The sequence below is a fragment of the Salminus brasiliensis genome, chromosome 7, assembly GCF_030463535.1.
Source record: "Salminus brasiliensis chromosome 7, fSalBra1.hap2, whole genome shotgun sequence".
In the NCBI taxonomy this organism is placed as follows: domain Eukaryota; kingdom Metazoa; phylum Chordata; class Actinopteri; order Characiformes; family Bryconidae; genus Salminus; species Salminus brasiliensis.
The window spans coordinates 25,266,337-25,281,809 of record NC_132884.1 but is presented as its reverse complement, the minus strand read 5'-3'; the positions used below and the strand labels follow the sequence as shown (position 1 = coordinate 25,281,809).

At 40.1% G+C, this 15,473-nt stretch overlaps 1 protein-coding gene across 1 annotated transcript in view; it reads left to right on the top strand.

The window, feature by feature from the left end:
* The window catches only part of pik3r3b (phosphoinositide-3-kinase, regulatory subunit 3b (gamma)), a 220,248-nt gene that overhangs the window by 111,641 nt on the left and 93,134 nt on the right, over nt 1–15,473 (top strand). The gene's annotated exons all lie outside the window — the stretch shown is intronic.

The following is a 15,473-nucleotide window of genomic DNA, read 5'->3' as shown; positions in this document are numbered from 1 at the left end:
AAAAAGCTTTGCAAAGGCTGTCGTCCCCTCTAATTACCTTTTCTAGAAAGTTCCTTGAAGCACATCAAGAGACTCCTCCACAGTTTCAAATCAAAGAACCTCCAGAAGTTCCTTAAGGATCTTGTGCCTTTAACGGTCAGTGTCTTATTGGCCTTTATTAAATCTGTGGACATCACTCTGTCTACTGTGTTTATCTAGAGCATGGTGCTCCCAGTAGTTCCACTGTTTTGGGTGTTAACTTGGTTTCTGCCAGCAGTTTGTGCTTTTCCTGTTTGCACTTTTTGTGTGTGGTGTCTGATGTATTGGTCAGGTTAATAATGAACATTAATAAATCTGTAAAGCACCCTATGACACTGTATCCACTATATGGACAAAAGTATTGAGACACCTACACGGGAGCTTAGACATTTAGAATTCCAAACTAAATCTGAGTTGCTGTGGTTCCTCAATGCTTCCACATAATAGTTGATGGCAGAATATCTAGAAGGGAGAACGGTCACCAAACTGATTTGTTACAACTTTAGAACGACCCACGCTCTTTAGAACGACCTATTTTTATAACAAATATTTGTAAAGGCAGACTTCTTGATTAGGTGCTTAATTTTTTTACACTTGTGGCAATGAGACTGAATAGTCTGAATTCAATTATTAAGAGGTATGTCTCAACTTTTGCCCATATAGTGTAAATGGATACAAAATTGTGAAACTGTGCCCCCTCAAAAAGACTTGAGTGCATGAATCCCCTGCTCCCTTCTTTGAATTGGGGATTTCCAACATCTGTAGCTTCAGTGCTGCTGTCACTGATTTGGTAACTGTCAGTTCCTCATTACTGACTGTGTTTTTAGCGATGATGGTGTATCTCTCACGCCCTTGGACGTGAGTAAGTCATTCCTAACTCAAACCAGCAAAGTGTGGGTGCGCTTTTGGATGCCCTGGTGTCTTGAGTGACTGATGGGGGCTGCTGAAGGGCCGGAGAATGTTTGTTGAATGATGGCAGAGGAAGAGAGCGGGGAGAGGAGTTGTAGATGATCCTTCTATCCGAAGCCTGGCTCAACATTAGTGACTCCACTGAGGCCTGGCAGCACTGCTGCAATGAATCTGGCCTTCTTGCTCGGGCTTTTGGCATCCAGGGCTGAGCTCCGTGCTCTGTTCTGTGGTTTAATGAAAAGAGTTTGACTTGGTGCCTGATGCAGTTCCTTCGGCTGGAGTTTATTTAACTTCTGTATCTCTCACACAGGGAGAATGACCAGGCTCCTCCCTTGACGACCAAAACTGAGAGTCAAAACATTGATTCTTGATCATGGAACCTCATAAGTTAGCCCTACGAAATGCACATGAGCACGCAAAGTCCATATTTTCCTGGGTTTGTTCTGTGGGCCATCATAAATGAGATGTTTTTGCTAGCTATTTTTATAGACAAGGAAGGATTCAAACGCTTGGATGAAGACTTCAGCACGATTGATGATGATAGGACATTGCTGGAGTTGATTCTAAAAGATTTTCTTGTCACAGAGGCAGATTAGAGTGAGGAAATGTGCACGGTTAGAGACGCAGCCAAGCATTACTGTCTGAATAAGTGCCTGTATAGATTGGATGTTTTTGACAACAAAAGAACAGAAAGATGACAAATGCTTATTTTATTTGTCATCTAGCATTGCATGAGTTTAGATCACGCAGGATATGCAGTGTCACACTTGATTGAGGACAGCATGGGTGTTCAGTGGCTTTGCTGTGTGTGTGCGTCTGTGTATGCATACATATGGGTCATTTGAGTGGATTTGAGTGTATGACAGTCTAATGCCTAGTAAGAGAGGACTTGATGACATCAATCAAACATTATGGCACGTATGCCGAAACACAATGGCCTAAAACTACTTGTGGAAAATAAACATGGAGATTTGTGGCCTGCTGTTGCTGCTGAGGGCTCACTGTTGGGTCTGGGATGTTGTTGCGTTAAACTGTGGAGTTACATTTTTTCGTCGATTCTTATCTGTCCATCAAATGCTTGCTTTATTTTGACGTTTTCAGAGTAGTGTTGTATTTCTACTGTTACCTAAGATAATTATCACTTTACTTGATGCATGGCTGATTAAAAATGCATCATAGATGACATTCAGCTGACATTCGACTAACATTCAACTGAATATGTATTAAAATCAACTGAAGTCTAAGTTGAATGCACCTAAGCTTAGTCTTAACTTTGAGTCAAGCCAAAAACCTAACCGTAAATGGGTAAGGTGAGGGTTAGGGTTAGTTGTAGGGTTGCATTCGAAGCATAATCATTTCTACCAGAAGACTCTGAAGACATGAGGCAGTAAATCGTGAATTCATTTTTGACCATTAATGTGATGAAACAATTGTAAACAAGAGAGCTGTTGATTGTGTTTGGCGGAGCCTACCCCTGGGCATCAGTCAGGACCAAACTGGTGGCGGTGGGGAGAAAGAAGGGAGAGAGGTGGCACAGGTGGCAGCTGGTGATTGGCTGAAGAATGGTGATGCTGCATTGCAGTCTGGTTGAAAGTAGGTTGTGACGTCAGGTAAAAGGTAGTGACCACAGCTGACGTTGATGTTTTGTTGTTTTGAGCTTTTATTTACATTCAGCTCAGAGTTCAGTTCATTTAATAGGCTTTCAGCTGAATGTTAGATGAATGTCAAATAAACATGGACCTGAAATGAGTTACCAAAGTGTTACAGAAGTAACACATGCATACACACAAGGTTTTGTCAACGTAAAACAGCTGTTTGCTAATGCTGTGGCTAAATTGGGGGTACAGCTTCATGTTCATAAATGTGGTGTCCTTGTAACGAACAGCAGGTTTTTCCTAAATTTCTTGTCCAGACTATTCTTAAAAGCACACATTGAAAGTCTTGGTTTGAGTGTTCATATCACGCCAAGTCCAGCAGGCGTAGGACAATTTGATGTCAGAAGACATCGAACATCTTAACGCCGGACTGACGCTGAATTGTAGTAAGTCAAATATCCACCGAAAAACATTACAAATTTTGAATTGAATATGAATTTAACAGCATGTTGACATCTAACATTAGACTTTCATGCCGTGTGGATGTATATATTATGACATTTAGCAGACATTGGGTTTTGGAAACCATAACTCACAACTAAATAATCTTATTTATATATTTATTTATATGATGTTGGCATGTAGCATTTGGAAGACATTGGATTTTGGTTGCGTAACGTCACAAAAGCAACAAAACATCAACGTCAGCTGTGGTCACTACTCTATGTCAAACTGGCGTTAGGTGTTGTCCTGGCGTTTCATGTAATTTACCTGATGTCACAACCTACTTTCAACCAGATAACAAAGTCTATCAGCATTGATGTCCAGCTGGGAGAAGGCATAATGTGCGCGCTTTGGCATTATTCCCAAGAGAAGACTTTCATCAGTTGCTCATTTTAGATTAGCAGATCTAAACAGCTTTTTTGCAAGTCAACAAAGAAAATACTATCCCTTATTAAACACATTCTGGAAAGCTTGATGTGCCCAGCTGTTTGACAGGCAGTGTATACTCAGATTTCCAGGCTCCTTCAGCGGTGATCATTCATGAGCCAGCCCTGATGTTTTTGATTAAGGACTGCTATATTTTGGCCGTGTGTGAAATGTGCTTTTCACAGTCAGCATGGAGCGTGAGGTGAGTATGGATGTGAACAGCTGCTCTCTGCTCCTAGTCTCTGCTTTCCAGCACCAGAAATGACTTTGCTGCACAGGTCAGAGGTCATACAAGGCCTTGTGGACAGCAGACAGCTCTGTGGACAGCGGGGCCCTGCATGCTCAGCATTACAATTGTAAGGGTTAATTAGAAATTAGTAAAAAGTAACTGTAAAAACTGTAAAAAAACTGTTGTTATTTTTCTATACTGCTAAAATATAATATTTAACTACAAAATAATAATAATAATAATAATAATACAGGAGTGCAATTTCTGTTTGAGGCCCCCTCTAACCCGATACAGACAGTCAATCTGTCAGCTACTGGACAAACAAAATACTACCCCACCTCTAATTCTGCACACACACACACACACAAATTCATGAGGAAACAAAACAAGCCATCCATTCACATTACAGCTCCTCATTTATTCTCCCAGTTTTTTCTTATTTTCCCCGTCTCAGAGGCACGCAACACTGTGCCCTCAGAACGCCTGGCTGCCTCCCTGCCTCCAGCCCCAAATTCAGCCTCTAATGCGTTCCAGCTTGGTAAGGTTTGTTGGTAAAACATTGTGTTTAAAGAGCAATCTTTGGGGGTTGTTTTGGACTCACCTCCTCTTGGATGACTGTGCCTGTCAGAGGCTGAAAGATTCATTAAGCGCGTGAGAAAGAAAGGCGAGAGCGAGCGAGCGAGAGAGAGAGAGAGAGAGAGAGAGAAAGAACCTTTACAGCTCAATACAGAGAATGTGAATAGTAGGTGAAGCAGCTGAAAAACAGAAAGAAAAAGTGAAAAGAAGGAAAGTGAATGAAAGGGATGAGGTGTTGTGACATTGTGACATGAGGACATTTGGGAGGTTTAAACTAATGAGCAGACATGGAAAGTATCCCACCAGTTGCACAGTGTTAATTGTCATTCATGACTCTTAGACTCTATTTGTAAACCCACATATCAGTTCTTCACTCTGATAATTACATTGCTATCATATTTAGCACCAGTTTCATAGGCCCTAAAATAGAACCTTGTGGGTCTCCACAAGATGTGCAATAAATGTAATAAACCTAGGCTTCAAGTTGTTAGACTTGACCGGTACCGAACAAGCAGATTTCAAGCACTGCATTTGGGATAAGGGTAAAGCTGTGGTCTACTGCTTTCAGGCACAGTGAAGTTTAACAGAGCCCAAGTTCTGTTTCACACATGCTGCCTCTGCACGGCATGAGCGGCAGGACATCATGATTATTACAGCTTGCACATGTTGGCCATTCGTACACACACACTGTTTGCACTTCAGCACGGCACAGCAGGCTTTTACCACAATCTCTGACTGCTTTTACAGTTCTACACGCACCCTTTTTCAAATCAGCTGTGTTTTATGTTGCTTATTAAAAGATTATTCATAAACAAGCCTGTTTTGTTTTTTTTAACCCTCAACAGTTTTGTGAGAAGGGATTGGGCAATAAAAACCTGTAGATCTACCAGAAAACAGTATGTGTAGCACAGAGTGATTATCCTGGTATTGCATTGGTATTTGCATTAATTCCCAATTTGATGTGTTCAATAGTTTTTTTGCCTCATTTTTGTAATAGAAGTAGAAAAACACTACTGCCGTTACATAGCAGTAAGATAAAAATGTAACTCCCACATTTCACACACACACACACACACACACACACACACAGTCAACTGTCACACAGTCACACTAGTGAATAGGTCAGTGAGAACACATATTTGGAGCAGTGAACAGCCATCTCAGCACACAGAGAGCAAATGGGGGTAGGTGGCTTGCTTAAGGAGCTCAAGAAAGGGGGGAGAAAGGCCAGAGCAGACTCTACCTGCTGAGGAGATTGAGGTCCTTTGGAGTGCAGGGAGCGCTCCTGAGGACGTTCTTCGACACAGTGGTGGCATCTGCCATCTTCTATGGAGTGGTCTGTTGGGGCAGTAGCATCTCGACGGCAGATAAGAAGAGACTGGACAAACTCATAAAGAGGGCCGGCTCTGTCCTGGGGTGCTTCTTAGACCCAGTGCAGGTGGTGGGAGACAGGAGGATGACAACCAAGCTGGCATCCATGCTGGAGAACAGCTCCCACCCCATGCATGAGACTCTGGCAGCACTGGGCAGCTCCTTTAGCGACAGGCTGCTTCACCCCAAGTGTGTGAAGGAGCGGTATCGCAGGTCCTTCCTTCCTGCTGCCGTCAGACTGCACAACCAGCACTGCTCCCAGCGGACCACATACGCACACACTTAACTACACACACATGTTCATGTTCAGGGAATACTATGTGCAATATCCCACCCCCATGTGCAATTAAGAGTCTTTTGCTGTAAATAATATTGTTTATTGCTTTTTTAATTCTTATTTATATTGTGTATATAGTGTAAATTATTTATCTAACTTTTTGTAACTGAGTGTCCTGCTATCCCTTTCTGCTGTCACACTGTGAATTTCCCCACTGCGGGACTAATAAAAGACTATCTTATCTTATCTTATCTTATCTTAAGAGCATCTCATCTGTAAATGTTAGGGGAGGAGAAAGCACTGTCCCATCACTCTCCCTGCCCGGTCCAGGGGATTGAACTAGGATTGAGCCTACTTCTCTAACTTGTAGGCCACTAATATAGTCTATAGCTGTGGTTTTCCTGGCTGTGACTTTTTCCTGATCCAGCCCTTTCGCTAATAATGTCCGTTAGCTAGTAAAGTCGCTACTCAGGTGAGTTGAGGTCCGGGGATACCTGAAACTGTACAGGGTAAACTGTACTGTGACTTAAAAAACACAGCTCCATATGGGAGCTGAAATGAAAAGCAAGGCATGTTGCTCAGTGCCTGAGGCAGTATGCGTTAAGCAGATGTAGGAGATGTAGAGGAATGAATGCATGTTAGTATATAGTGTGATTTCAGTATTTTAGTCAGTGTTTGGTGACTGCTCACCTAACTGTGTGTGTGTGTGTGTGTGCGGGTGTGACTTAGCATAGTAGACTCGGTACAGTAGGTTTGCTGTGGGTATGTTCAGTCATCATTTTCAGTCTCTAGGGTCAGTTAAAGGCCACAACATGCAGTGACCAGAATTACTTCAGGCAGAATATGTGTGTGATTTTCCTTTTTTTCTCTCTCTCTCCGTCTGGAACAGTTTTCCCTCTAATTATGCCGAGTCATCTCTCCACAGATTGTTCTCATTGTCCTAAAGCCCTGATTTTAACCTAGTCACACTTCTTTTACACACACACACGCACCCAGGGGGTCAGGGCGTGACCTCTTGGAATTCCCCCCACTTGCTGACCCTGTGTCCCAGCTGACCCAGTGAAAATGACCACTGCTGTCCTCTCAGCTGCTCGCAATCACATGCTTCAGCGTACCATGTAATAATCTCTTAACTGCCCTGACTATGGCCTTTGTTCTGCAGCTCTGTTTTCCCTCCTTTTCCTTCTTACCATCTTTCCATGAAGGGCTACTCCATGTCAAAAGTAAGCTCAAATTTGAGGCCCTTCAGGCTGAGTAGATGTACTGTGAGTATCAAGTGTCTCAGAGACAGAAAAGAGCTGCAAGTTCTACCAGACACATTTGGTCTACATGAAGGGAAAATGTTGTTGAACGACGTGGGCACTGTTATGATGGAGGTGGATAGCTTCAACTCGACCTACCCAGCTTACTGCTGGCAAAACATTTAGAGTTTGTACCTTTTTACTTATGAAAATATCCCCCCTAAATTGTTGGACTGTGTGCATGAGCATGTATTTAAACTTAATCAGTGCATGAAATTAGAGCTTTCTGTTTAGATACTGTCCTTGTTGTTGGATGCACTGTGATAGTCTGAGCAGAAACAGAGCAGAATTCACATCCTTTTGGAAATGTTTATTTTTGATTTGTATCATCAGGAGTAACGGTTAAAGGTGTAGTTTGAGATGTGAACTACATACTGATTCATATGTTTGTTTGATAAGTGTTTTTAAATGGTCAGCTTTGTTAGATTATCTTCTTTGCACTTCATTTGCAGCCAGAGTGATGCTGTGTCGATGCTGTTTTCCTGTGGGTCTTAGCTGAGCCAAAAACTTATTGGTTGCACAAATCATGTGCAGAGGAAGCAATTCCTGTCTGGTCACATCTCTGCAGGGATGTGATTTTCTTGAAGAAAGTGGCGTGCCGCCTGTCCGCAAACAGGACAGCTCCTTTTGACTGCTGCTGCCTTTTTCCACACGATTCCGTTGTCCAAAAACCTAGGCTAGGGATCAGCGTTTTTGGGTAGCAAATTTATTTAAAGGCTGCAAAAAATGATCTTGGCAGTTAAACCATCCAAATTCTAGGCAATATATTTATATATATTTTCAGACTGTTAAAAAAATATTATAAGAGTATTTACCTTATTTTTAGATTTTCTTATGCTTTCATTGAGTGACACTATGTGGTACAATGTGGTACAAAACAAGCGCTGCCACAATGACCCGAGAATTGCTGGTTCAAATCCCAGGTCATGCTGCCTGCCATCAACAGCTGGAGCCCGAGAGAGCACAATGGGCCTAACTGGATAGAATAGTGATAGATGGCTCTCTCTCCCCGCATCACTTCAGTGTGATGCTGGCCGGCACAGGCGTCGGCTAGGGTACCCGGCACTTTCCTCTGAGTGCGTTGGTTTCCGGGTGACATTGCATCAGTGGCAGTTCGAAACGAGGCGGTGGGTGGTTGTCCTCACCCCCCTAGTGTCATACAACTAACAAGTAGGAGAGTAGTAATGAGTGGGTTGGGTAAACAGCTAGCTAAATTTGGGGAGGATTTTAACAAAATTTAACAAAAAAATGTATATATATTTTATATTTATGTATAAAGTGACAGGTGCTTTAGCCAGTGAATGAAACAATATTTTCATTGTTTTTTTTTTATTTAGGCCTAAATTGACGGAGAATTTACTAGCGTAGTTTAGCCCATGCCTTTAAAAAGGAGTTGTTCTGGGGTTCTTTATTAAGGCAATGATCCTAAATAGAACTACAACAACTTTGGACAACAAATCTGAATACCAATTGTTCTTTGCCTGGTAAAATGGTTCTTCGATTAAGTAGAAAACCTCTTTTTTGTTGTTTTTATATTGCACCAAAAAATCGAAGAAACTTTTTTCAATACTAAATAAACCCCTTTTTTGCTTAAAATGTACCACATTTCTTTTTAGTATCTTCACAGCAGACTAACTGAATATTAGTCTATAGTGCTATAGAGGTGGCAGCATGCTTAAAAATAATTACTGGCCTTTGCTGAACTTCAGAAACTCAGAAGTTTCTGCAATGCCTGCATCACTCTTGGCTCTGCTGTCCCCGTTTGACCCACAACTGGAACTGAGCGCTCCAAAAGGGATGGCCACTCCACCATTTAGCCCACAGAGACAAAAATAATACTGGGAAATCCTTGAGGGATAGATTAGAGCCTGACTAGCAAAAACTGGTCCTAGATCAGCAGTCTGAGATATTACGTAAGGCTTCAGGATTAAGAGTGCTGATCCTGGATCAAATTTCTTTTCTGCATGCTTTAACCACTGAAAGACTGCAGTCGCTGTGTCCTGAAAGGCCAGACAAAAAAAAAATAAATAAAATAAATAAATAAAAAAATGCATCTGTGCTCTGCACTCTCCCTACATCAGCACACATCCCGTCCATTGCCATGAATACATGTGTCAACTTTCCCCCTTTCATTTCCCCTCCTTTGAGGAAAACTAACTTGAAGCCTGATGGAACTGGCCGTGACATTCGTTATTCAAACTGTTTCATTTTTTTTCTCCCCCTCGCAAAAAAAGACCCTTTCAGATGACATTAATGTCAAACTCTCCTCATGCACTGTGAACTAATCCAAGCTTTTCATTTAGCATTACACTCAGCTGTACTTCTTAACCGGAACAGATGCACATTCTCTCTGAGAGAGACATGAGCACACAACCGCACACAAATACACACATTAAATGTTTTTTCATACAGAATCTTAAATGTACATGCAGAGGTCAGGCCCGGGGTAGAAGCTAAGTTCCCGTCACTTCCACCCACGTCGCACCTGCTTTTCCGATTACACCATGTCTTCCTTAAAGAGATACAGATCTCGTTAAGGTTGCCTCAGCTGCACTTTCAAACGCAATAATCTTCCATTAAGTATACCCTGCCTGCTCTTAGCATGAAGCAAACGAAGCTCTGATTAGTATGACGTGGCTGATCTTAAGCCGGTTAGCTGGGTTTAGCGCTGCTGATAAGGCGATTCTAGGCGAAATTGGCAGAAGCTAATGTTTGATGTTGTGCTAGAGACTTGGTGTCAGTTTACCCTGTAAAAGTCAAACACACTGACACATCTTTTCAACCATGTCAGAGTGTGAGGCGTCTTCTCAGTCATTCCGGTAGATTTTAAGAAAAGTACAGAAGGTTGGCTGTTAGGAAAGACTTCTTGATCAGATAATATTAGAAATCTCCCTGATGTTATTATAGGTACAAATTGGATATCTTTTAATTCCATAGTCACAGAAGTGAATTTGGAGATTTTTGGGAGTTTACATGAGCATGTTCAGCAATGATGTAGTGCTATTCCCTACAGATTTATATCCTCTGTGATTTTTAACTTAAAAATCTTCATTCACTTATAAATACTTGTAGCAAAGTAATAGCAACTTGTTATGGACCTCAGTTTACTATGGAACTTAAGTGTCCATTTATCCTGTAAAGTGCATCTTTACATGACTTAACATGACAGTAAGTAGTTAGCAAAGTTTTTGTTTGCACAGAATGCTAGCAAATGAAATTCAGTTGTATAATGATAAAACAGTAGGTTAGTAGTAATTTATCATTATTTAGCATTATGTTTAGGTAGGGTGACCATATGTTGGTTTTCACTGGGGGCACACGGATGTCCGGATGGATGTTGTAGCTGGGAGGTGGAAGACGCTTCATGTAGGCCTACATTGTGGGACTGTGGCAATGTAAATGTGTGAGGATAGGAGGCAGCTAAATATATCTAAAATCATGCAGCTGTGTTAATAAATATTAATCAGTTTCATAAGTCAGTTTATTCACCATAAACATTTTCGATAGAGTATGCATTATTTATATTATTTTGAGATATTAACATTTGCATTCCTGTTCAGCCAGTCACATTTAACAAGCTTTATTCCCGGTTCCCACATTTCTCCTTCTGCCTTGTTTAAAAGGCCGTCTCCAAAAATCATGAAGTTATGCATACAGTGGAGCCCCACCAACTTCTTTTATTTACTCTGGACAGAAAATACATTTTATCCTTCCCTGACTAAAAGGTACATGACTCAGCTGTGCTGGCAGAGGAAAACTCAAATCGACAGCTTTAATAAAGCTCTCTGTGGCAAGTCGTATCTGCTTAGGATGCTTTAGAAAGGTGTATTGAATGTTCACAGAGTTCATGACTGCGGATGTTTTAAGAATCATTACTACAGTACTATTGTTTACATCATGGGATAAATGAATGACTAAATTTGTTACTTTCAGGATTTTTCAATTGTGAGTTGTGACTGAATTTTTTTATTATTGTGAGATGCTTGATGATTACTAGCCTGTATGTTCGCAGTAGCTAGTAGTAACCTAGTAGTAATATTCTGTCGCTTATTCAACTGTGGTGGTAAACCATAATTTCACTCTCTTGCACAAAATCTCTCTTGTGCCCCTGTGTTCCCCTCTGATATGCAAAGTCATGTTATTGCCTAAATATTTAATATTTAATTTAATATATTTAATTTAAATCATAATTTTTTTTTTTAATTTATATGAAGATACATGATTACAAATTGCCCAAATAGATACACTAGCAGTTACATATACAAATTGCTTATTTCTTTATTTCAGACACATCATATTTTTATTGAGTTTCATGTGACACTAATGGAGCTGCAGTGTTAAGTGAACAATTACCTACTGATTTATAACCTTTTAGTGAGTTCTCAACATGAAAGTACTGCCACATACATTTATAAATGCTTGCAGCACTAGATTGATTGCAACATAGGCACCTCAGTTTGCTGTATTGGTGTATTGACTTGAATTTCTATTCATTGATCTGGATCAATTTCTTTATGGTAATAGGGGCTGAAATTGCTCTTATGCATCCCTAAATCAACTTAAAGCTGTCTACAATCGAATGTGTTATGCTTGTTAGAGCAGCCAGTGGCATCAAGCATATCCCAGTAAGTCTTGTAGTCCTGTTCCATGTACATAATGTGAAAACAGCAGGTGCCCTTTACCTTTTGTGAAAGTATCATGATAAACAGATTAACTAAAAAATATCTGTACTCTTTAAAAGTCAACAATTTTTTTTTCTCCTCTGTAGCATAACTATTTTGGACATTTAGAGGTTATTCCAAAAGCGATTTATAATTTTTTAAAAACAAAACACTCTTTTCTCATGAATCTGCTCTGCAGCGTGTGAATTATTGAGAAGACTGGTCCAGAATTCATGCTGCTATAGCCGGAGGAGTGTAGAGTTTTAAAGTGTTCTGATTGTTATGGAGTAGGCTTGTAAAACTCCTCTTACTGAACACATTGAGTTTTCTGCCTTTTTAAGGAAGTATGTATAAATCAGATGTTTAACATTAATGAGAAGCTTTATACAAATGCATTTAACATATGGATTTAACCTGGGTGACATGTCAAAATAATTAAATGTCAATGATATTTAAATACATTGACATACATGCACAGTATAATTTACAATATTTAATTTTAGGTTAGCTAACCAGCTGCAGCTGACAAAATGCACCAGGGAAGCAGTTACCAGCCACACTTAAAAAAACGCCTTGAAGTATAAGTGCAGTGATTTTTCCAAAACATTTCCAAAAAAGAACAGGAGAAAAAAACAAACATAACATGTATAATGCTGATATCTCATTTGTCTGAATCTGTCTTTTTATGATGCATGTGGTCATTCAGTCAGGGGTGGTGAGATAGCAGAAATGTTGTACGTAATATCATACTGCCTGGCCATCAGCAGCCGGCACCTGAGAGAGCACAACTGGCCATGTTCTCTCTGGGTGGGTAGATAGCGCGCTTTGAAATATGCAGCTGGTCAGTGCTTCCAAAACCAAAAAAACATATTGTAATATCCTTTTGCATAAAAACAATACAAACAAGGTCATAGTGCCCAGCCTGACATTGTGTATAAATCTATTAAAATTACAATTAGATATCATCATATTGCCTCATATTGAGTTTTTAATAAAACGTTGATCAGTGTTTCCCACAAGATGTTCTGGAAAATGTTCTTAGAAAAGGTAACATTTGTCATTTGTTATAATTAGAATCTTATACTATCATATTACCTTCCCTTAGTAGACACACCGGACAGATACTAGACCGCCATTTAACGTCTACTGTAGCGGTAGTGTGTCTTTACAGAGCACTTTTGTGCAGTGCTGTCTGCAGCTTTCACTTACAATATTAAATCCATAGAGCTTAGAAACATCCTGTGCTGTTGCTTTAAGTGGTGGATGAATGATGGTCCCTCTGCCAAGACATGTCTTTTCAAATCTCTCTGCTTCCAGAAGCTTCAGGCTCAGCCTGGGTGTAATGACTGATGTTGGCCGCACCAGAGGGTTAAGGGCAGGGTCAAGGGCACAACCTTTGCTCTCTTGGGAAGCCAAGCTCATTACCGACCAAGCCATGTTTAAGTACAGCGTGCCCAAGTGTGGAGTGGCCATTTGGAAACAGAATCCTCAAAGAATAGTACCTTTATCTTTTTGTCCCTATCCACTCTGAATGTATGTTTTCTCCATATTTACACATTTAAAGTCCTCACTCTAGTCTACCGTCATTGTGCAGTCTTATTCAGAGTATAGGGGAATTTTTGCTACAATGGCTTTGGGTAGTCTCTTGCTCCCTGTGGCTATATTAGAATCTATTGTTTGCCCATAGTCAAACCTGGCCTTTAGAAACCCCTAACCAGGATTTGGTTTGGCGGCCAATCTCTGCAGCCCCTGGTCAACCTGTACTTAGCCTACTGCCTGCATTTTGTGCATATTTGTAATAGACTGTGGTCTACCAGAGTTTCACTCTCAGCACAGTGTGCCTGAGTGCCGTAGGTGGTCAGTAAGGTTTTTCAGTGACACAGTTTAGGAAGATTCTCTGCGGAAAACCTATTTTAGACTCTGAGGGAAATCTCTATGGAAACAAACCTGCAATGTTAGTAGTTAATGCTTTAAAGCAAATTAAACTACATGACTACACTACTGTTTATAAAAATTTTATTGAAAAATTGATTTCATTTAGTTGCAGATTAACAAATAATATGTTGTGGGTTTTTTTTTATCTTATATCTGTGTCCTGTGCAGCTATCAAAGGTTCAAGAAATTAATACTAATATTAAAGAAAAAAGACATAATAAAAAAAGCCAGAATAATGAACAGACCTGTAGATCATTCTAAAATGACTAAGAAAGCTGTCAAACATCAAGAATATGAATATTCATATAATTAAATGAATATCCATTATACCTTATATTTTAAAAGTAGTCATAAACCTTTGAAGCAGATAACTTGACCAAAATGAAGGAATAATGATTATACCTCTCACTAATATAATGTTGCTATCAATCAAAAACGTACAGCAGAAGGAGAAACCTTCTAAACTTTCAATGGCAGACAGTGTAAAAAGGTTTTGTCCCAAGTCATTTTAGAGCATTTCTATTGGTCCATTTATCATGAAATTCTGCTACAATATAAAGAACAACTGCTAAGATAAAAAATGCCAAAAGGTGCAAGAATAGAGACATAAGACTTTGGCATGACAGCAGTGCTATGTAATGTAGATCATTATATAGTTTAACATTTTTACTGTTCCCTAAAGCCTTGAAATGTTGACTAAAAACATAGAAAATGCAGTTTTGTATGTTGGTCATAATATTGAAATATTAATATCAAATATAAAGTGCACAAATGACATGGCATGATTCCAATCCTTTAAATTACTAGTTCTAACAAATAAAGAGTTTTTTTGCAGAGCAGGCCCACTGGAACCTTTACAACCAGCTTGAGGGGATTTGGGGTTGATATTTTATATTTACATTTCATGCCATTTGGCACATATTCTTCTCTGGAGTGACTTACATTTAGATCATGTTGCAGAGGCAGGCGAATGTAGTCTTAGGAATCTTGCCCAGGGATTCTAATTTCAGTAGTAGGGTCTGCTTGCATGGGACAGGAATCAAACCTCTGTTGTAAACCACTATTGTATTCAGTTACCATGCTTTTGTCACACAGGCTAGAATTGAAGTGTAGTAGAAGAAGGGCAGTCAGTGTTATTGAATTTGAAGGGTTGATAGAACAGTATTAGCGGTTCACCAAAAAGATCTGCAAGTTTTTTTTTAATTTCCTTACGAAGCGATCATACATATGTAATTTTAAATTGATACTTTAGAAAAATATCTGTCAGGAAAGGTATCTAAGGTTACCTGCAGCTTGAATCAACTTTCACCCTGACCATCTATCATCTGCTCAGCACTGTGCTGTGCTGCTTGTGTACTGCTAAACCTTAGCACATCTGCTCGACCTTCAGTTCCTCCTTTCTTTCTTTCTTTCTTTCTTTCTATCTTTTTTTCCTCATCCCTATCTCTTCTCCTCGCCCTGCTCTTTGCTGCACCTCACTCTCCCTCTCTCTCCCCCTCTCTCTCTCTCTTCAGGGCCAGAGGTGGTGAGACGATCCACACCAGCTAATTAAACAAATTAGTCACATGCACGCACAAATGTCATATGCAGATCAACTGGCATGCTGCCAAACAGAGCAGAGCAATCGGTTCAAAGTGAAAGGAAAAAAATGGCTGCTTAGGTTTAAGCCTG